At 46.0% G+C, this 23,085-nt stretch overlaps 1 pseudogene across 1 annotated transcript in view; it reads left to right on the top strand.

Annotated features, from left to right (window-relative positions):
- LOC311204736 (hydrocephalus-inducing protein homolog) overlaps window positions 1–23,085 on the top strand; it is a 221,927-nt pseudogene that overhangs the window by 133,007 nt on the left and 65,835 nt on the right. The window contains exons 4-17 of the transcript in view: window positions 5,357–5,520; window positions 7,078–7,173; window positions 8,679–8,774; window positions 9,316–9,468; window positions 10,042–10,110; window positions 10,511–10,696; window positions 10,897–11,025; window positions 11,429–11,542; window positions 12,346–12,454; window positions 15,792–15,913; window positions 16,756–16,811; window positions 18,044–19,371; window positions 19,774–19,948; window positions 21,806–21,959. The product of the transcript in view is annotated as a hydrocephalus-inducing protein homolog (transcript). The remainder of the gene's footprint in view (window positions 1–5,356; window positions 5,521–7,077; window positions 7,174–8,678; window positions 8,775–9,315; window positions 9,469–10,041; window positions 10,111–10,510; window positions 10,697–10,896; window positions 11,026–11,428; window positions 11,543–12,345; window positions 12,455–15,791; window positions 15,914–16,755; window positions 16,812–18,043; window positions 19,372–19,773; window positions 19,949–21,805; window positions 21,960–23,085) is intronic.

Here is a 23,085-nt window from a genome sequence, read left to right as displayed (position 1 = left end):
ATGTAGAAAATGTGTGCAAAGTCACTTGCCATTAAACACAGTAAAAATGAGAAGGGACGTCATTGTCCATCTGACTCCATTTATCTGATAATCAACACTTTTTATACTCGTAATCCTGAACTCTCGTTTTAAACCCACATTAATGAGATGATCAGGCATTTTTACAACTGCCTTATGAACCTTGCCAAAGAGAACTCATTTTCTCAGATCATTTGCTGCAGTATCAGTCCATCGTCTCATCCTGACCAGACTGTCTCACCTGTTAGTATAAAATTATGCAGACAAATAAATTAAAGTGCTTTGACATTCCACTACTCTTTTTTTTTTTTTTTTTTTTTTTTTTTTTTTTTGGCTGAGGAATCTTTGGTCAGTAACCAAATCAGCAGTTTCAAAATATTAGCATTTACCCATTTTAACACAACTAAATTTTCTTTCACCAATCACATAGTTTCATATGTACCCAGGTGTGACTTGTTATGCTCTTCAACATCTTCTCATTCTGAAAATTTTTATTTGTATCTGCAAATCAAGACATTTCCTGTTACCGTCTACTTTTTAAACAAGCACAATGAGGTTCATTTTGACCTTTTAACTCAATGAGAGTTATGCCAGGAGCAGCAGTCTTGCATGACATTTTTGGGGAGGCTTGTGTTTCAGGCATACAGGGTTTGCTACTGTTAAGCCTCAGACTTCTGGTCTCCATCTCAAGTTTTAAAGCACATTACAGTAGGCTACGTGTGCTGACCCTAGCTAAAACTATGCCAGCATTTCCATAATAAAAGCTCTTATTTCCAGAGGTCCCAGCTGTACATTCAGCTGTAAAAATGCGCTAGGCTAAAATTGGATGTACAGGATTCAATGTGGAATTAATACAAATTAAAAAAACATTCCACTTGACTATTTCTGAGCTATAGCTTCTGAAAAAGTAACGGTTTGTGAGATTCCTTTTTGGCCTCTCATCTTGTAAATCAAAAAGTAATTTAACTTTTTCAAAATATTGATGTTATTACGTGATGAGACCAGTTCTGCTTCCACAGGAAGGATTCCTCTATACCTTAGACATGGGGATTTATTTTCATGTATACAAGAGGGCAGCATCTGTAGTTGTTTACCAAGAATTCAAAAATGACACACTGTCATCCTGCCTACACAGTTCACTGCTACTGATGTTTTATGCTCATCAGAATCCTACTCCTGCAAAAGCAAGGATGTGTACATCAATATATAATTTTGGTTTCTTGGCAGGGGGCAGAGCTCATAACGCACTCTGTCTTAAACTAGCTGTGGAAACCTTGTTGCTTTTACTTTATTCCTTGTGCTTTGTGCTGTTCTTTTACTTCATTTAGAATAAAGGTAGAAATAATACTAAATAATAGATTAAATTCTGACAGGTCTTCCTATTTCTCCCTAGTTTTATCTCTTTAATTCCATGAAGCTCTCCTAGGCCCATCCTTAACGATCCCATGTAACATGCCTTGCCTGTGTCTTCTACAACCTTGAAGCATACAGTTCTCTTCCACTCAAGCATATTGTAAGGGCTCAGAGGACGTGTCTGTGTGCTCTTTTGCAGACTGGCATGATTGATCTGTCTCAAACACAAGCTGTGTGACAGCACCCCAGTAGTACTTACCAGCTTGAGCCTACTGATTTGTGGCTGATTCAGGGAGCCTCTCACCTCTATCTACCAAGTATCTCATCATCATAACCAGATTGGCATGGAGATGGATGTTCCTTTTGCATCTTGAAAGCCTCCAGTTATGAGGACTCTGACACGTCCCTGGGAAGGTTGGTCAAGTAAATCACTGTAAAGAAATGTATTTCTTGCATTGAACTAAAACATCTCTTGGTGTAACTTCCACCCCCATGTGACTGCTTGTGAAGAGAGAGCCTGCATCCTATTTTCAGTCACCTGTTAAGTACTTTCCTGAGAAAGAAAGGTCCATCAAGCTAAAGTATGATATCTAAGCTCTGGATCAGCGCAACACTGACAGGAAGGAACCTCAACTTTCACCCATGGCAGTGTGCACTTAGAGCCCAGAAAGCCAACTGTCCCCTGGGCTGCTTCACAAGAAGTGTGACCAGCAGGTCAAGGGAGGGGATTCTGCCCCTCTGATCTGGAGTGACGCCCCCTGCAATGCTGCATCCAGCTCAGTGGTCCCCAGCACAAGACAGGCGTGGAGCCCTTGGAGCAAGGCCAGAGAAGGCTGGAGCACCTCTGCTATGGAGGCAGGCTGAGAGAGTTGGGCTGGTTCAGCCTGCAGAAGAGAAGGCTCTGGGGAGACCTTATAGCGGCCTTCCAGTCCCTGAAGGGGCTACAGGGAAGCTGGAGAGGGACTGGTGACAAGGGCAGGGAGGGACAGGACAAGGGAGAATGTTCTTAAGCTGGAGGAGGGGAGAGTTAAATTGGGTATTATGGGAAAAAAATCATCTTCCCAGGGACAGTGATGAGGCCCTGGCACAGGGTGCCCAGAGAAGCTGGGGCTGCCCCTGGATCCCTGGCAGGGTTCAAGGCCGGGTTGGATGGGGCTTTGGGCACCCTGGGCTGGTGGGGGGTTTCCCTGCCCACAGCAAGGGGTTAGAACCAGATGGGCTTTAAGGTCCTTTCCAGCCCAAAGCTGCCTGGGATTCTGTGATTATTTTTTTTCTTGTCTATTCTTATTTGTAGCATTTCCAGTAGGGATTATTTAATCTTATTCCCTAGGTTAATGGAACTAAACTGGTGTAGAAATAACCACAGTAAATACACTACAAGTGCTTTGCAGCCTTTGTGTTCCAGGGGAAAGCTGTGTCTGGCTTGGCAAAGAGCAGCAGTTGGATGTGACAGCAGTGTACAACCTTATTGTTGCTTTGGTGTTGAACAGGGGTATGCAGTGATATGGGGGTGCTTACTTCCTTGCAGTGTCTTATACTTTGTCATCTTAGATTTGGTTTCTTAACTTCCAGATAGAAGCTTTTAAAAGAAAATAATTGAGTACCCAGAAGCTGCTGTTCAGAGACACCTGCAAACAATGGATTTCTGTGGGATTGGTGCATATAAGAGAGCGAAGACAGAGGCCTCTTGTAGGTCTGACAGAGGACTAGAGCTCCTTTTCTGTGGGCTACAATACTCCACGTCATGACCTTGTTTCGATTATAAATGTAGGAAAATTCTGCTGTGTCCCCCAGATGATGAAGGGAACACAGAGCCTGGGTTTCAGTCAGATCTCTGCATGCCAGGTGAGTGTAACTGGCTTTATCCAATAACAGAACTGTTGAATTTTGTTCGGAATGCAGCTTCAAGCTGCTTCTCCAAACTGTTCATCCTCAGTGAGTGGGGTTTCAGGTATACTAAGAATGTGCTTGTCTGAAATGTTTGCCTCATCAGATGAGCTGAACTGTGCTGCAGATGGCCCATGGATTTATTTCCTTGTCATGAATCATGAGGGGTTTGTCAGTGAAGTAAACTCATCAAATACTCATTTCATGATGATCTGTAATGCCTGTTTGTCCTTTGCAGCTACCTTAAAATGAGATGTGTGTGCCTAAACTATCACAGATAGTTTTTTGTTCTTCTTGTGAGCCTTAGAGAGAGCTCTTGGAAGAGCTCAGAACTATTTCTGGACTTCTACAGAGCATTTGCCTTTTGTGAAGTATGGGAAATACCTGTACCGACCTTTGTGCTCCTTTAGATTGAAAAATAACAAATTCCCACAGGGAGAATTTTCCAGACTTTTTCTTTTCCTCCTGGAGCTGTCAGTGTGTAGAAAGGGGGTTGAGCACTGTGTAGGTCCAGAAGGGCAGAGAAGATAGAGGATGGTGAACAGGGACTCTCCACAAAGGTAAAGAACCTGCAAGAATTTAAGTGGGGATGGTTCCCTCCATGTGCATGCATGTGTATACCTATGAGATTTAATCTCCAGACCATGAGATCTGAGCCTTTCACATCAGACCAAGACTTGTTCTTCCTCTTCACCTTTTTCTGCTGTTTGTGCTTTGATCCAAGCTGTATTTGAGGAGGAACTGTCACAGAAGCACAGCTGCTTTTGGAAATAAATCAGAAATTGATGAATTCCTTGGTATGTTTTAGTGCAACCAGTCAGGAAGTTTGTGTCATTTCAGTGAGCCTTGATAGAGTGTGTTGAATGCATCACTTCACCTGTCTTAATGTTGTTCTTCCAGAATTCAGGAAACATGAGACCTTCTGGTCAGTTAATGAAAGGATGTGCTTTTCTGAGGCTGACAGCTGACAATGAAATGCACTACTGCAACATCTCTAAGTGGCTCCCCAGGAGCAGGAGGCATGTGAAATGATTAACCCATGCTGGCTTTGTTTTGAGGGACAGGAGGCTGAATGCTGTGCTGTGATTCTGGCTGGCTGAGGTGATAGGTGAAGCGTGGTTCAGATTGTTCTGGCACAAAATTAACTTCAGGTGAAGCCACTTCAGAGGGGGCACTCAGCAAATTGTGGAACACTTTAAGGAAGGTCCTGAAGAACTGTTCCCTGACTCTGTAGTGCCTGTAGCCTCACTAGTGCCAAAATCATTGATGTCTGACCGCTGTATGTGAGTGGAACCTTGTGGTGATGTGCAGCTGGACTCTGGGACTTGCTCCCACTGAAGCCAATGGGAGTTTTAGTCTTTGGAGAACTCTGCTTATCAGGAAAGCCGATGCTCTCCTGTCTGTCAGGTCAAACTGGTGTCCTTAAAAGGAAGAGGAGGAAGATGTTAATTCCACGTGTGCATGTATTCTGACTGCTGTAATCCACATTTGCTCTTGGGATGCTGTCAGAGGAGGCTTTTGGATGCTGTTTCCTAGTGTTCCTGGAAAGAAATGGGATTGTAAAAATGTTGCCAGATAATGCATTTCCTGCCCTGGGAGCTTGCTCTGGTGGTAGTGTGGTGAAAGTCCTCAGACTGTCCAAGAAGATGCTGCAGCTTTGCACATCAGCAGCTTAGCAAAGGATGTCAGGTCTATCTGTTAGATGGTAGGTGCTGCTTTTTCTGGTTAGAATAAGTCTGAGCTGCTATTGAACTTAGGGATATCTCAAAGTTTAGCAATTTGTATGTTATATAAATGAACTTTGTCGGTTCCAGCCCTGTTAAGAGGGAAATTTGCCATTAGTTGCGTTGGGAGCTTAAGGCTTGAATGCAGAGAGTGCCTGTTTGAACACTTGGGTTATTCTGGTGTTAAAGAAAATTTATCTGAATTCAGTGCTTCTAGTTTAGAAGCAGAAAAGACATTGTCTTGGTGCCTTAATCATGAGCTTAGAATATAAATGACAGAGATGAAATCGCTGACATTAGGTTTTGCAGGTACCATTTACTCTTTGGTAACTGGGGCAGCGTTGTGTTCGATACCATCATCCTGTGTTTTTCAGGAGAGCAGCTCTGAATGGCTGGAGAAGTCTTCAACATCAGACCCTTGCAGCCATATGCTGTCACTCTACAGTTGCTGCAGGGGGAGCCTACGTGTGCTAATGGAGATGCCAAAACTGATCTAGGTCATATTCTAGATTTTACCTGTCGACTCCAGTATTTCAAGGTGAGCCATGTTTGCACAAGTACTGGCGGTGTTTCTGCCAGAGTGATGGGATTCTTGGCATGCTTCTGGAGCCAGGTTTGAATGCACAAGATCTTTACTGGCAGTAAACACCTGTAAGCATTTAGAGCTGGGTGTTAAACAGGTGCTTATTCTACCAACCTTCAACATAGTTCTCTAAGAAAGATGTTGATTCTGCCATGTGATGTCATCTCTTCAGCGGTGCCCTCTAGGGTTTCTGTGACAGAGCCTTACTGGGTGCTAATAGGCATGGGGAAGCAGGAAATATTCATTTCAACCTTGCATTCTTTGACAACACTATGGCTAGGCCAGTGTATAGAGATGCATACATGCATGTGTGTGTAAGTCCTGTCCCCTTTCTCACCTTTAACTGTATTGGAAAGTTTAAAAAACCCCCAAACCAAACTAACAAAACCATCAGTTTTAGAGATGAATGGCCCAGAATTTCTAGGACAAATGCCATTACAGAACAAATGTAAAATGGCCTCAGATAATTTTTTGTCTGGAACCAGTTTGATATTTTGTTCTTCTACCAAATCAGTGAATTACAAAGACTTTTGCTGAGTAGCTTTTTTAACACTGCTTGCTACAGGTCAGTGTCTTTTCAGCCCTTTTATTACATGAAGAATTTCCTTGTAACTGTGTGGTATGTTCAAAGATGAAATGAAGTAGTGGTTTGGGGAAGGTGCACTGGAGGGCTTGGGAAGTTTAGAAAGCAAAACCGCAGCTCTACTGTTATTCCTGTGGATCTTCAGTTGCCTTTGCCATCCTCTGTGTGTAGAACCTGTTGTTCAGAGGATTCTCTGGGTGGAGAAGAACATATGATTTAGAAAAATATTATATACAGCATATTATTTAGAAAAATACTTGAGAGTTTCTGGCCCTTCTGAAAGCTTGTGAGTGGGAGCCTTCAGAGTTTATAAGATATACGTAAGACCAAAAAAAAACCCCAAACCTTAAGAGATTTCTCCCAAAATTTTATTCACAGCAACCAGAACTGCAACCGCCTGCCTTTTGCACTGGTGCCATGTGCTCTGGCCAGAATGCTATGGGCACGTGGGAAAACTAGATGCCTTTTTATGAGATGGTCTAATGCTTTCTTCAAACCCATCTTGTCAGTGCCTCGGACTTCATCCCCGGGGCTGGAATTGAAGACAGTTCTGTCCTGGAGGATCCAGGTGTTTCAGGGAAGCTGGTTTTAGTGAGTGCCACTCTGGCTTGATCAGCTGTGGATGAAGCCTTGCTCAGTCTTGTCTGTGGGATTTGAGTGCCCCATGTGCTACAAAATACAAGCACCAGGTGGCAGCTTAAGTTCAGTGCCTCAAGTTCAGAGCACTTAGCTGGAGTGTAACTGATGGTTTGGGTTTTTTCTGCTGAAGAGTTAATCTGCGAGTTTCCTGTATCATCCCGTGTTTGACAAAGGGGTTGGAGCTGTGGCTGTCCCAGCTGCTGTACTTGTGCTCTTGCCCGTGCACAGCTGTCTGAAGTGAGCACAGGTTGGGTTGTGTACACTGACTGTTCTTCCTTGTTGATGACCAGGTCACTGGAACAGGGGGACCTTTTGGAACCAGTACCATTCAGGAGCATCTGTTGCCGTTTGACCTGTCAATTTTCAAATCTCTTCATCAAACAGAGGTACAACTGAGCTACTGCCTGTAATTTGAGGGGCTCTGTAAATGCCAGGTCTGGTGCATGTCTCTCAGGCTTGGCAATTGCTTTGCTTTGGTGCTGGGGTTGGGGCATGCAGTGTTCAGGAGGAGTGTTTTATTTGGGAAACAGTGTGGGGTTTTTCTCAGGACTTGGCAATACGGATGCCAGATGTAAATATTCAGAAGAGCTTGTGCATGTCTTCCCAAAGGATGTGTGTCATTTCCAGTGTATGCAGAAGCTACCCCAGGGTGGCTTTCTGTCCCTGTGAAGCTCCAACAGATGGGTGCTAATGGGAGCTCTTATTACAAAATACTTCTTGTTTGGGAAGCAGCAGGGATTTCTGAAGTGATGTGAATTTGCTTGAGAAGGTTCACTTGAGTGCAGCGCTTCTGGCTTGAGAATTTGCGGCATTTTTTGGTTGCTCTGCTCTCAGTGTGGATCACAGGGCTTCCACTGGGAGTGTTCAAAACCTCTTTCATCCCTTTCAGATCTTTCCAGAGTGGGAATGCCTGGTTGTGTCACACAGCCCTTACCCTGTGTTCCCTTCTGTTGGGTTCAGGACCTTTTGTTGGACATGCCTGCTGTCTCACTGATAGGAGAGGCTGTGCTGGTTCAGAGCTGCAGTGCAGTCCCCAAGTCAGGGACTTGCTGACATCTTAGAGTGGGAAGGAAACTTCAGTGGGCTGGTGTTGGGAGTGTGTCTAGCATGGATAATTTCAGGAGTAGCTTTGTTTAGTGTGGGGAGAATAAAAAAGGGTTTTGTTTTGAAGACTTTTGTGCCTGTGGGTTCCTGAAAAGTGCTGGATGGGCTGGCAGCAGACCTGCATTTTCATCTCGTCGTAACTGCTGCCCAAAACCAAACAGTGGTGATCTGGAGAGGTGCTTCCTTGGGCAGAAGGAGTTCTCTGGGAACTGGTTGTTGTTGCACAGTGTGCCCAGAGAAGGACCCATTTGCTAGACAGAGGTTGGGTCACATTGAACTGCAGAAAAGACTTTTATAATGTCAAACTTAGTCTGTGTAATGAGCTCATTGGTGTATGAACTGCTGAGCTGGGCATCTCCCCTCCCCCGGACAGTTGTTGTTTATTCTTTGCAGTAAAGAAGGTGGGATACAGCAGTAACTGTGTTTGCAGGTCGAGCTGCACAGCTTGAGGTACCCACCTCTGCGGTTGGTGACAGTCAAACACTGCGCCCTGTTCAACTGCCTGGGCGGTTGAACCTGGGGGAATGCCCAGGGAAGGTAGAAAGTGCCTAGAGAAGATCTTTTGTGCAAAGAAATATTTGGGAATTAGTTTTTCTGTAGTTGTGCCCCTAATTTCTTGCTGTAGCTTTACCAAATGTTGGGCTGTCTGACCTGATAGTCCCAGATTTGAAGGCAGTGCTGTAACTACTTTCCGGACCGGGAGGGAATCCGTCCTTGAAGCTTTCAGTTGCCTCTGCTGTGTCCCGTGTTTGTTCTGCCATTTCTGACTGTCATGTTTTTCCAATAGCTCAGTCATTGTGGGGGGAAGCTTCTCAAAGGGCTGACCTCATCCAAACATGCTCTGGCCACAATGAGTGTTCGGTTTTCAGCAACATGGATGAAGGTGAGAGGGAGTTTCTGATGGGTGTTCGAAGCGTGTGCAAGAATCACGCCTGTGGTGGGGGAATCCCCATTTGGAGCCCTGGTCCTTTTCTGTCCTGCCTGTTGCAGGTTCTGCTCTTAAAGCTGGGAAGCAGAAAGGGTTTGCTGGCCTCTCAGAACAGACTTGAAGTGATGAGATGTGTCCCTTCACAGGGATGTTTCTGATGCTTTGATTGGAATGTGCTTCTGTTACTCCTCGAGAGCTGAATGCGTGTGGCTTCTTCTCTGGGCTGTGATTTGGCAAGGCTGTGAGGAGCGTACCTTTCACAGTCCCTCTCTTCCTTCCCATTCTCCAGCCTGGGTTGGCTGCCAGTGTTTGGGACTCCCTCCCTGTGGATCTAAAATAATTCTGACACACTCAGCTCCTGCTTTAAGACCTTTAATCTGGGTGATGATAAGGCTTAGGGATCTTTCTTTCATAAGGTCATTTGGATTGCTTGTGAAACAATGGGCTTTCACCGAAGATGCAGGTACCATATTTTTAGGGTGCTTGTCTTTAACAGGAAATCCTGGTGCCAGAGGCCTCTGAGTTTGATCAGTGGGAGCCAGAGGATGCAACTTCAAGCTGTCCAGTGACAGCAGTTATCCCAACTTGGAGAACATTAACAACCTTGGATATGAGTCACAACAGCATCTCTCAAATTGATGATTCAGTGGTAAGAAATCTTTCTTCATTTGTGTGTGGGGGGAAAGGATGGCTGGTCTTCTGTGGCACATGACTCAGCAGGGATTTTGCAATTTCTTCATGTATCTCTCTTCTGAAAGATTTCCCCTTGCACTGTCCGTGCTTGAGCTCCACAAGGTAATGATGTGGAGATCAATGCACTGCTCAACTTACTCTGGTTTTTGCTTCTGTAATCTTTATCCAGGGTTCTGTGTAATACAGACAGGCCTGTTTGATGAGCTGGAAAGGCCTCTTAATGAGTTTGATCTGTAGTTAGTGGGGCTAAACTGGGGGCAACTTGCTTGTCATCAGTGAGAACCCAGGTTTCAAATGCAAACGTGACCGTGCTCATCAGAGTATTCTGGTTCTCTCACGAGCAGGAGTCTGCACTCTGGCTGCACTAGAATGGGTGCAGAACGCTTTTTACTGCTGAAAGCTGAGAAGAGGGTCTGTGCCTTGGAGAGTTCCTGCCCTTTGCCTGTTAGTTGTTAGTTGGTTGGTGAAGGAAGTACAGCCAGGTTTCTAAGCTAAAACGCATTTAACATGTGCACCTTTTCCCTTCTAGAAATTAATTCCCAAGATTGAGTTCCTGGACCTGAGTCACAATGGGGTGTCTCTGGTAGAAAACTTACAGGTAAGGGATGCTTTTGAAGGTGATGTTTGCCAGGCTGCCCAGGACCTTCCAAGACAGAATCCTTTTGCTAAAGGATTTTGCCACTCATCTTGCAGAGAAGAGTTTAAGCCCAAATAGCTTCCTAGCATCAAGCCCTCGTAAGGGTGCATTTCTTACTTGCCAACACTGACATGCAACATGTAGTTCTTGACTAAATTCAGTCGTTGCTGGCTGTGTCAATGGCTTGGGAAAAATAGAGTCGAGGAAGTTCCCTTTCCTGCAGGCTTAATCCTGTGTAATGAGCAAGTTCATGTTGTGTTTGTCAGCTGGGCAGCATCCAGCATGAGCAAATGGACAAGCCTTTGATATTGTTTAATTTTAGCAAATTGGTGTGTGATCTGGATTTTCTGTGCTCTCGTAGCATCTTTACAACCTTGTTCACCTGGACTTATCCTACAAGAAGCTGACATCGCTGGAAGGTGTTCACACAAGACTGGGAAACATCAAAACTCTGAATCTAGCAGGAAATCAGCTGGAAAGGCTGTGTGGTCTTAACAAGCTGTACTCTTTAGTCAACTTGGATCTGAGCAACAACAAAATCGAACAGGTGACTACTGATTTTAGTGTCAGATTGCTTTAGAACACAAGTGATTTCTGTTAGAGGGTGAAAGTGCAAATAAAGTGGCTGGAGAGAATTTTTTTTCCTGGTTACTGTTTGTATGTAATTTAGTCAAGAAATGCTTAGACTGTGGTGGTGTTCTCATTTAGCCAATATGTGTATTCATCCTTTTACTGAAAAACTTTCAGATTGATGAAGTAAAAAATATAGGAAACCTCCCGTGCTTAGAGAAGGTGGTGTTATCCAGCAACCCACTGAGCATCTTCCCTGACTATGGGACCAAAGTACTGGCTCAGTTTGGGGACAGGGCTTCAGAGGTATGTAAGAACAGCTTTTTCTTTCTAAAGCCTGGTAAGGAAAGTTGTGTGAATGCTCTACAAGCCTGAGGAGTTTTTAGTGGGGGTTGGAGTACATCTGTAGGGAATGGAACCATGTATACGCTGCTGGGCGTGCTCCTCAGATCTAAGGGAGAGCTTGCCCTGCTTTCACTGGGTAACAGGGTGTTCCTGTTGGAAGGTGCCTGTGCCAGTGGGGTGTGGAGCTTCTCAAGCCCTTCTGAGTTTGCATTCAAGTCATGAGGTCTGACGTGGTCATTACCTTGTTTACACGGTTACAGACATGCACAGCATCTGCATCAAACTATTTATTTATGACATAAGTAACAATAAGTTACAGAGCTGCCTTGTTTTCTGTATTTCTGGATGTTTTTAACATTTTTAGGTCTGTCTGGATAACACTATCACCACAGAAAAGGAACCAGACACAGTGGAAGTGCTGAAAGCCATTCAGAAAGCCAAGGAGGTGAAACACAAACTGAGCAGCTCTGATAAAAAGGTGAGTTGGGTGCTGTGAGAGCAGAACGTGCTGTGTACAAAAGAAGCCTGTGAGTCCTCTCCAGATTGGCTTTGAGCAGAATTCCTTAAACTCACTTGTCATGGAAGTGAGTGCAGTGTTTGTGCTTTACTGCAGTGTGAGGTTTGAACATCACCTCTTTCTCCTATTTAGATTTCAATGCAATTTCAGGATGTTCCTTTTTCTGCTGGCTTGGGATAGAGGAAGTGGGAGGAAAAGAGAAAATGGCCTAATGGTACACACAATAAATATGCAGCTGACCTCCACAGCCGTATTTTCCATCTTATACAAAGAGTGCTGAGGTGTGAGATCACTGCTTGTGTTGCAGAGGACTGAAATGATTTTCCCAGACTTTCTTCTTGCAAGTATTGAGCAATGGGAAAGGATCAGAAGTCTGAATTGTCCTGTTCTCCTGTCTGCTGTGCAGTGGGTTAATCTTGTTCTGGAAATAAGTTGTATTATCAGGAGCTGTGATCCCCCTGCAGCCTAAGAATCCTGTTGTCGTTGTGGTTTGTGAAACTTGCTGCTGGTTTTGTCAGTGCAGGGATCAGTGATCAGAATGACTTCTCTAACCGAATTCTTAGTGGAGTTCTGCTTAGTGGGAAATGGGAACTTGAGAGGATGTGAGCACCACCGTGTGCCACCCCTCAGAAACCCAACACATTTGGTACTAACGTTCTTTTTACTCCAACTGGGAAATCTTTGTAGACTTAGTGCAGTTCAGGTTCTGATGTGTCCCGTGTGTTTAGGATTTTTCTTTAATTATTGCCTACTTTCTTTATTAGATCAGTGAGGACTCCAGGCTCACCGCTGCCAGCTCCAAACCAAACTGTTCTTCTGTTCCTGTTCGTCCTTCCTCTCCCTCTCTGCCTCGTCCTGTCAGCTCCAGCCAAGGTAATCATGTATGTATCGTGCTGCTGGGCTGAGCCTCTGGGTTCTGCGTCTCTGGGCTGCACTGATGTACCTGGATGTTCTGTGTAGGGATATGGGGCTTATCAAGTCAGAGCAGACAGACCCGGCAGCTTTGGCGTAGTGCAAGTGCCATGTGACCTGGCAAAGCTGACCTGATGTTCACTGTGGTGTTAATTAACTCGAACAGAAGTTGGGGCACGGGGCTGCTTTTACTGCAGAAAGCAGCAGCAGAGGACTGTATCTCTCTTGCTAGTCTAGATACATGCCTTCAAGGGAACTGTGGCATCTGTAGGCACGTTCTAAAGCTGCTTCTCTGCTTGTTGGTCTGCACAAGGGGAGCTGGAGCATCTGTTCCATTACTGCTGTTGGCAAGGGCTGTGTTTCTGTCAGGCCAGAATGGAGGTCGGAAAAGGAGATGAGTAAGAGGCAGTTCTGGAGTTTGGGTTCAGACTGAGCCTGTGATTTCAGCACACTGTTGTGTTCCACAGCACCTGCTGACCTTACCTGAAAATCCCATTTCACTGGATGCTTCAACCAAGGGTACCCACTGCATTAGAACGTAGAACAGTGGCGTGTCCTGCATCTTCTGCAGGGGCCCGTGGGACTGACTGACTGGGAAATTCATGTGTGTCTGAGAAGAGATAAAGATGCTTTTGCTTTTGCCTGAATGAAAGCTTAAAATGCAGTAGGGTATATCTGGTTGGGGACGACTTTGTAACCATTTAGAAAAGTGATGACAGTCTCCATAATTTGGGGCGAAACAGCTTACTCTTACCAGTGAATTGGTGGGTGGGGGAAGAGGTCTTTGGAAAGAGTCTGTTCCTGGCATTTCTGCAGAATCAGTAGAGGTCTTAGATCACTCAGTAAAAATGAAGTGACGGCGTTTAAATTAAAGGAGAAGCAATTTAGATGCAGGTTTAGTTGCTATTTATGTGCTTGATTTGCCTTTGGAGCCCTTCTGGATAACTTTTCACCTGCAGGTGAAATGCCAGGTTCTCCCAAATTAAGCCAACGCTGGCTTTAAAGCATCAAGCATTGAAGTTGCAGGAGTGAGACAGCTTGGCTATAGGGCAGCCTGGGGTTTTATGCAGGGCTAGCTGTAAAGATGCATGCTAGCAGTGGCTGTGACTGTTTAGGTGTTACTTATTGGTCAAGCATCTTTTTCCATTATTGCAAATGTTTAAGGAGCACATGAGTCTTGGAAAAAATACCAAGATCTTTCTGAACTACTTGGGAATTTTATAGGAAAACTGGTGTAAGACTGGGGTTACTGACTGTGGTCCTTTTCCATAAGATTCCTGTAGTAGAGTCTTGAGGAAGGGCTTTTATATTTATAAAAATAAATATAAAAGTGGGATATAAATATATAGTGGGATATTTATAAATATATTAATATATAGTGGGATAGCAAGGAGTAGGACAGGATTAGGACATTCCTCAGCTTTAACAACAGAAATGAATTCTTTGCTACATACCTAGCTATCAAGGGTTGTTTTCAAAATACTGATTTTGAGAAGTCTATTTTTTAAAAAATGGAACTATGCTGGGCAATTTATTTCATTGTTAGACCTGAAATCAGGAATAATGGAATTCATTTTCTGATGCACTATTTCTGTGAATTGTTTTCTCTGCACTTTCTCTAGACACCATCTGTTTCACTAGCATTTTATTCAACTTAAACATCGCTTCCAAATGGCTTATGACAAAGATTAAACATATATAGAGAAGAGAAATCCAGAAATAATGCTGCCCTGTTCTGGTTTTCTTGTCAATTTGAGTTTCCTTCTGGCTAACACGGTTGCTTTGTTCAAGCAGTAAATCTCTCTTGTGCTTCCTCTGCCTGAGAGATGGTTTGGTGTCATCTACTAAACTTTGCCATCAATCCAGAACGATACAGGCAGGAGTTCTTATGCCTGAGGAAGAAGCTCACATGCATTGCCAGCATGAGCCAGCTGTGTGCTCCTGCAGCTTGGAAGGCCAATGGTATCCTGGTCTCCCATCAGAAAAGGGTTGGCAGCAGGGACAGGGAGGGGATTGTCCCTCTCTGCTCTGCCCTGGGGAGGCCCCAGCTGGAGTCCTGTGCCCAGAGCTGGGGCCCCAGGACAAGAAAGATGTGGGACTGTTGGAGAGGGGTCAGAGGAGCCACGGAGATGATCAGAGGGCTGGAGCAGCTCCCCTACGGAGAGAGGCTGAGGGAGCTGGGCTGGTTCAGCCTGGAGAAGAGAAGGCTGTGGGGGGACCTCATTGCAGCCTCCCAGTCCCTGAAGGGAGCAGAGGAACAGGAGGGAATCAGCTTTTTGAAAGGGCAGGCAATGGCAGGACAAGGGGGATGGATTGAAGCTAAAGGAAGGAAGGTTTAGGACAGATATTGGGGGGAAGTTCTTTCCAGAGAGAGTGGTGAGGGGCTGGAAGGGGCTGCCCAGAGAGGGGGTGGGTGCCCCATCCCTGGGGGTGTTCAAGGCCAGGTTGGCTGGGGCCCTGGGCAACCTTGTGTAGCTCCAGGCCTGGAGGTTGGTGTCCCTGCCTGTGGCAGGGGGGTTGGAGCTCTGTGATCCTTGGGGTCCCTTCCAGCCCAGCCCAGGCTGGGATTCTGTGATTGGGATTCTGTTGTTTATTTGCACGTACGTTGTACACGCGTGAGCGGGCCGGCTCTGTGCTGATGCTGAGAACTGGAGTGCTGGGTTGCATTCCTGCCAGGCTGTGAATATCAAACAGGCAAAAAGCCCAATGTCCCTGAGAATATTTCAGTATACTGCATTCCTGATCAGTTTGTAATGACGAGTCAGGCTGGGATCCTTCAGAAAGGTTCTGATCGAGGGAAGATCATTTCCTTGAGTGGCATTTGAGGGACAGGACCTCCTGCGCCAGGGTAAAGGTTTTACAGATCTTCTGCTTGTTTGCTTGGCGCCTGCAAAAATGGGAGTGAATGCTGTGAAGCTCACAGACTGCTCTGCTGTGGCTTTGCCAGCCTGGCAATGCTTTGGTAACACTCAGGGCAAGTTTCAAGGAAATGGACCAGTTGTGTTAAAACTAAATCACATGGAGAATTCTCACACAAGATGTTGAGATTTAAATTGGTGGTTAGCTTAAAAAATGAGCTTTAGCAGTCTTCAGTGCACCTTTCAGTGCACTTAAGGATATTAAAATTGTGCCTGGTTTTGTTCTGTCCTGGCTGTTCTGTGAAGAGACCCCGCAGCTTTAATGACTGATGGTCACATTTTGATGATACAATCTTAATTCTAGTTGTTTGACAGACACTATTAGACATTCATTTTGGTTTTACTTCAGCAATTTTAAAAGGTCTTTGTATTTCTTCTAGAAATAATTTGTGAAGAAACAGTCCTAGCCAGCAGTCTTTTGCAATCCAGTAGTTTGACTCCTACAGACTATACAGTTCCCCAGAGATATTTTGAAATACCAGACTCTGGATGTAAAAATCAGATAATTGCTACACTTGTGTTTATTTTATGGCAGTTTTAATGTGGTAGTGTTTGGTTTTTTTGCAAGCTAATTTCTGATATTAAACTTATGTTGTTATAGTAATCCACAGCAAAGGTATTTTCATTCTCTGAGCTGTTATAATTGAGGAAGGAGGTAGCCCCAAATTTGAGTGGTGGGTTTGGTCCACCTTGTAAAGTGAGTGCATGATCTGAATTCACCAAAGAATTGTCGCTGTCAGGACTGAGATGTTTACCTGGCATTAGCGTCTCATTCAGTGTGCTCTGAGATGCTGAACTGCTCTCTGAACTGAGCAGTTCAGCACTTTTTGGAAGACAGGTCTCTTCCTCAGAGAGTGGAAGAACCTTCTCTCTGGCAATAGGTGTTGGCCTAATTGGTCTCCTTCAAACTCCAGCTGTTTAACTTCTGCGTTGTGGTGTCATTTTTTATATAGGAAATGCCCTTCATATGCCTGGCTTCAGGGCATGAGACAGCCAGCCCTGAGGGACTCTGCCTCTGCTGCCAGCGTGGCTGGGCTTTCTCCAGGGCCTTTGCCTTTTCGCCTGGCTGTGCGCTGCTGCTGAAGTCTGTAGTGTGCTGAAAGGCCTACAGGTCACATCTGTTCTCACTGCGTTCCTGGCTGCCTCAGAGTGCCCAGCCTGAACTAAAAACCTGGTGTGTCAGCATCCTCACAGGTCGGCTGTTCAGCTGCCCACGGGTACAGCAGTCAGGACTCAGCAGGGAGCTGCTGGCCTTAAAAAGCAGGAGCCAACGTTGACTTTGCTTTTCACTTCTGCTGAAATCTGGCAGCAGCTGCCACTGCCTGATGGTTCTTTGTTCCGTAGGCACCTGCCTCTCTGTTGGATTCCTGTAAAGCACATGGAAGTGATCCCCAGATGTGGTAAGTGAGACTCCTGAGCTCTGGCTTAACCCCCATCAGCTTTTTGAGTCCCAATAGTGGATGGTGCATTTCAAACCCGGCTTTAAGGCAAACCAGTGTGTCTGGTTGCACGCTGCCTCTAGTTGTTTTCAACCGAAATCAGTGGTAAGAGTATAAAGTCTTTGTAACCTTTGAACCCTGGAATAAAGTCAGTGGCTTCAAGCCAGTGATTTGCAAAGTGCCTGTTGGGTTTGGGAAATGGAAGATGAGCTGAACACTTTATTTTTACTTCTGATAAATTGCACACTCCCAGCCTCTCAACCAGTGGCTGTGCACAGTATGAAGATCACAGAATCACAAGGTTGGAAAAGACCTTTAAGATCATTAAGTCCAACTGTTCCTGTCCCAAGCTAAACCAGATCCCTGAGCACCTCATCTACCCTTTTTTTTAAAACCCATCCAGGGAAGGTGACTCAGCCCCTCCCTGGACAGCCTGTGCCACAGCACCATAACTCTTTCAAGGAAGAACTTTTCCCTCCCATCTGCAGTGACCCTGCCCTGGGGCAGCTTGAGCTCATTGCCCCTTGTCCCATCTCCTGTCCCCTGGCTGAAGAGACCATCGCCCACCTCTCTTCACCCTCCTGGCTGGGCAGTGGAGGTGGGGAGAAGGTCTCCCCTCAGCCTCCTCTTCTCCAGGCTGAACACCCCCTGCTCCCTCAGCTGCTCCTCAGAGGATTTGCCCTCTAGCCCCTTCCCCAGCCTGGTTACCCTTCTCTGCACTCACTCCAGGACCTCAATGTCCTTCTCATGGTGAGGAGCCCAGAACTGGACCCAGCACTCGAGGTGCAGCCTCACCAGCGCCCAGTACAGGGGCACAATCACCTCCCCAGACCTACTGGCCATGCTATTTTTGATCTAACAAATTAAGTAGTTAATATGTAAAGACAAAACAATGTATGGACACGAGATGATCTGAAAGCATCTTGAAAAATCAGTGGCAGGACAAAGGAATAATTTGAATTAGGAATATTTCTATCAACTAAATGCTGTAAATGGATAAAAGAAATACAGAAATGAATACAACTGCAACCTATGCATTCTTGACTGTTTAAGACGTTTTATGAAATTAGGCTGATGTAACTGCAGTAACAAGATTATACCTCAAAGTTCAGAGCAGCAGCACCATGAGCTGTAGGTAGCTGTGACTGTTTTGAAACTCAGGCTCGTACTTTGCCTTGTTATCTCTTTTGCAGTTTGGATCCTTCAGAGGAAGAACAGCGTGCAGTGCCTGACCCCTGTAACACTGTCATCTTGCCTTTTCATTGTATGTCATACACTGCCACAAACCAAGATTTTACCCAGCACCTTTCTGCCTTGATAGTGCAGACTGTGCAGAGATTCCCCCCCCCCCCTGCTTTACAGAGGAGAAAGGGAGCCCTCTGGGTGACACCAAGACCACAGACAAAGAAGATGGCTCTTTTGAAATGGGGCTTCACGAAGGAGATGAGACTTCTGAGTTCAGCACTACTTCAGATCCTCGGCCCTCTGACCAGGGAGCAGTGGAGAGTGTTGCAATAGTCAAAATTCTCTGGAGTGTTTCTATTCACACTCATAAAGGCCTCAAGCAGTTTGCTTCCTGTTTGGTTTTGACTGAAGATCTGCCAGCTGTGTTTGAGATTCCTTGTCAGGAATTGAGAGGAAATTGCCAGCACATCCCTTCTGCCTTGAAGCTGGTGCTGTCTTTTCCATATACTGATCTTCTGGAACTTGGCTTTCTCCTGCCAGAAATCTGTTTAACCCTGAAGCTGACAAATGGTGACAACTGCTTGTTTGTTGTTTCAGACCCCCAGAACCTGCAAGACTTTTATTCCTGTTTACACATGCGTTGCTCTCAACAGTACCCGTCAGTGTTAGCAAGCTCCGTGTTGTACTGTGGACCAGCAAACCTCCCAGAGTTTCTCTGCCAGCTTAGGGAATTGAATTGCATTTCAGCAGATGATGTGGAAATAAAAGGTTGTTTCCCAACATACCTTGTTTATGGGAAGAAAACCTGCGTCCAGGAACTCCTGCACCAAGCAGAGTCAGCTGGTAGTAACAAGGACTGGTCAAAACCCGTTTTGTGTCCTGCACTTTATTCTTCAGTGTCTAAGGCTTCTGCCCAGGGTCCCTGTGTGGTCCATCCCTGTTGGATATTTCTAACACGCCAGCATTTGTACCTAGTAAAGGTGGATTTCAGTTTGCTGCCAGGTAAATGGGGAGGCACAGAAGAGTGGAGAAGTGTATTTAAGCTGACTAGGATGCCGTTAGCATCACTGGTGCTGCATCCGACTCATGGCTCCATCCAGCAGAAGGGTTCCTTTCTGGATGGCCACGTGCTGGAGTTGCTTGTTGGATACAGATGTGTTAAAGCAGTGTTTGTTCTACCTCATGAGAAATTCCACTTCCTCAGAATCTACAGTCTTTTGCAGAGGCTCCTGCAGGATGTTAAGACTATTATTGTTGTCAAAGCTTCAGGCAAAGCAGACGCTGTACGGAACCCCATGGTGGAGGCAGACAGGCATGGTCAGTCAGCAAGGGAACGGTTCCCACAGAAGCTCTGCTGAAGCCAGTGTGGCCTTGCTGGTGAGTTTTCAGCTGTCACTGGGAATGGGTTTGGGCCTGCAGTGTTGGCAACGTGCTTCATCATTCTGTTGGCCTGTGGTGTGTGTGGAGGGTTATCCTGGGCCGTAGCTGTCTACCTGTTTTGTTTCTGGTTTGGTTTCTAGTTGCAACATGTGTTTTCTTATGGAAGGAGACCTGCCTTTCCCATGCTCCCAGGCTGAGGTCATGCCAGATTGATAGATATGCTCAAGAGAAACCATTTAGAGCAAACTATTCAGAGTAGAAGCTGCCCATTCCTGATTTCTGAATGAAAGGATTAATTTTTGTAGGGGAAGGGCTGTGTAGTTCCTTAAATTTTGTGTGTTTTCTGGATCTCTTCCAGCTTTTGCAAGCCTCATCTGATGCTGTCATCTTTCTATCCATCTGAATTTCTCCTGCAGAAGATGACAGAAGATAACCAGATTGCTGTTCACCTTCCTGTTTCTGTGTCTCTGCAGCACGTGGCTGGGCTGAAAGGAAATGCCCTGCTGGAGTTTTTCCATGGCAGCGTAGCAGAGGTACTACCCCCAGCCCAGGTGTATAAAAAGATGCCTTGTGGCCTCTCAGGGCTAGACAGTGTTTTTCAAAGGGCTGTCCCAAAGGGCTTAAACCCAAGGGTCAGGCTCTGCCAAACCTGGAAGTGTTTCTATCACAAACTGGTTTGTGTGACTGCGTGCTGGGTTCCTCGCTGCAGCGACGGGGATCCCGCCGGGCACCTCTCAGGCTCCTCGAGGCAGAACAGGAAGGACATTAGTGTGTGTCCAGCAGGAATGATAACTCCACTTCCTTTTTTTTCCCCTTTCAAGGGTCAAAATGAAATAAAATTGTATCAGTACAGGCTGGGGGTGACCTGCTGGAGAGGAGCTCTGCGGAGAAGGACCTGGGGGTCCTGGTGGGTGACAGGGTGGCCATGAGCCAGCAGTGTGCCCTGGGGGCTGAGAGAGACAATGGGATCCTGGGGCGCATCAAGAGGAGTGTGGCCAGCAGGTCACAGGAGGGGATCCTGCCCCTCTGCTCTGCCCTGGTCAGGCCCCACCTGGAGTGTTGTGTCCAGTTCTGGGCTCCCTGGGATAAAATAAGCCAGGGATCTCCTGGAGAGAGTCCAGAGGAGGCTATGGAGATGATGAAGGGCCTGGAGCATCTCCCCTGTGAGGAAAGGCTGAGTGAGCTGGGGCAGTTCAGCCTGGAGAAGAGAAGACTAAGGGGGGACCTTATGAATGTTTATCAATAGCTGAAGGATGGGATGCAGGGGGAAATGGGCAGCCCCTTTTCAGTGTCTGTGGGAACAGGACAAGGGGCAATGGCTGCAAGTTGGAGCACAGGAAGTTCCACAGCAACATGGGGAAGAACTTTTCCCCAGTGAGGGTGAGGGAGCCCTGGGACAGGCTGCCCAGGGGTGTGGAGTCTCCATCTCTGGAGAGATTCCAGCCCTGTCTGGACGCCGCCCTGTGCAATATGAGCTGGGGAGCTGCTTTGGCAGGGGGTTGGACCCCATGGGCTCTGGGGGTCCCTTCCAGCCCCTGTGATGCTGTGAAAATGACTGGAGTGGAATTACTTTGTGATGGGATCTCACTAAATCAGTAGGTGGCGCCTTTGTGCAGTACAGATGTACGAGTATGTACTTGGCTGTAGGAACTCCAGAAACAGGAGGAGGTAAACCTAACTTGATGTACAGTCTGTGTGGGGAACACCAAATTTAAAAATACAAATAATACCCTAACCTCAGAGTGTGGCACTTTGATAAATCATTGTGCTCTGAGTACAAATCTCAATTGAAAAGCAACTTGAGAGAGACACTCTGTTCACATCCCTCACTTCCAAATCTTCAGTGAGCACAAATGGTAAGCTGTGCTTCTCTTTTGACATCAAGGGATGCTGATAAAGAAAGGTGACTCACTTGAGGATTCACAGTAAACTCATCAAGCTGGGCAGATGCCTCCCTGGACAGCAGCTGTAACAGCAAGAGGTGCTGTTGCTGTCTCTTAAGGTCTCTTAAGGTCATTAAATCCAGCCCCTCGGTAGCATCTGAAGGCTCAGCAGACTTGTTGGCACTGCTCACTGATCAATTTTGTCTGCAGTGTCTTTTGTGCCAAGTCTTTACTGTGTGCTAGCTCCTACTTGTAGTTTTGGGCAGAAAATGAGGAAGAACTTGACCATGACAGGAAAATATGGTTTTACACAAACAGTGGAGTTCCATTGTGTGCACCTCAAAGCTGTGCTGCATTTAACTGCCTCGAGGTGAGCTTCTGCTCTTTGACCACAGCATCTTTAGATGCTCCAGCTGTTGAAACTGTTTCTCTAGTAGCCTATGATGATAAAGCTGCCTGGATTATCAAAGTGTGCAAGTAACTTGCAGCATCTGCTTTCTGTCTTAGGTGGAAAATGAAGAGTTGAGACAGCTCATGTGGTCCTCAGTTCTGCTGTACAAGACTCCCAGTATGGAAGTGATGGCCTGTGTGCTTCTCTCAGCAAAAGCTATTCCCTTTCTGTTGGATGATTCATTTGTTCATGCTGATGAGCGTCAGTCAGGTAAGAGAGCTGGTTAATCCCTTACTAGGGTTACCAACCTGATCCCCGCCTGTGGGTTTGTCTTCAGTCTGACCTCAGTCCCGGGGAAGACCTTGGAGAGGGTCATCTTAGGAGCTGTCATGGAGCACATGCGTGATGCCCAGGGCTTCAGGCCCAGTCAATGACCTGGATGAAGGGATTGGATGCTCCCTCAGTCAGTTTGCAGATGACACTAAACTGGGAGGAAGTGTTGATCTGCCTGAGGGTAGGGAGGCTCTTCTATGAAACTGTTGCTACCCAATGCAGTGTCTCACCCAACCCACAGCTCAGGCCGAGCCTGACAATGAAAATATCTTTCTACAATCTAAGATGCCACGTTACTCAAGGTGTTACAGTGTACAGCTGGCTGTCTTTCTTACCCAGGTGTGTGCAGATGAGCCCAGTAATACCATATCCGTAGGGAGGCAACAGCAACGAGCTACATCTTCACAGCTTTGCAGGTGCTGGACATGCTGCTGGCTGTAGGGGAAGTGGTGTGACAGCCGGTCACGGGGAGTCTGTATAATCCAGGTCGCTGGGTCCTGAGTGGCAGCCCAAGGAAACTTGCTTGAAACATCTCGCACACCCTGGTGTCTTTATAAATCTTTTAATTGCATAACGTCCTTCTGACTTTGTGGCTGTGGGGTTTTTTCTGTGCACTGTGGGCCTCTTTCCTGGGTTGCTCACAGGTCATTGTGGAGTCTGGTTTGATTTGTTATGAATGGGCTGGAGATAAAATCTTCCCGGCCACGATGCCATTTGTGTTGGGTTTAAAGAGGTTTGCTAGGGAGTTTGTTGGGAAAATGAATCTGGGCTTGATGATGCTTTGTTTCAGCTCTCTGTGCCTGGCCTCTTGTTCATTAGAGATGTGAATTTGTTCCTGGTTTAGTGCTTTGTCATGGTAAGGAAAGCCACCCCTAAGGTGGGACAACCTTTTGGATAGGAATGTTGTGGTTCAAAGTTCTGAAAGCTGACCCGAGGCTGTTTTACAATCCTGTAAAAACAAAAAAATCTGTAACTGTGGGTGCATGGTGATTTTGTCTTGAAGTCTTTCCACTGATGAAGAAAGAATTACAAGTACAATTAAAATAAACATTACTATCTGAAA

The sequence above is a fragment of the Gallinula chloropus genome (assembly GCF_964237585.1).
Source record: "Gallinula chloropus genome assembly, contig: HAP1_SCAFFOLD_153, whole genome shotgun sequence".
Classification (NCBI taxonomy): Eukaryota; Metazoa; Chordata; class Aves; order Gruiformes; family Rallidae; genus Gallinula; species Gallinula chloropus.
Note: the sequence above shows the minus strand (reverse complement) of the source record. Positions and strands in the feature narration are given on the sequence as shown.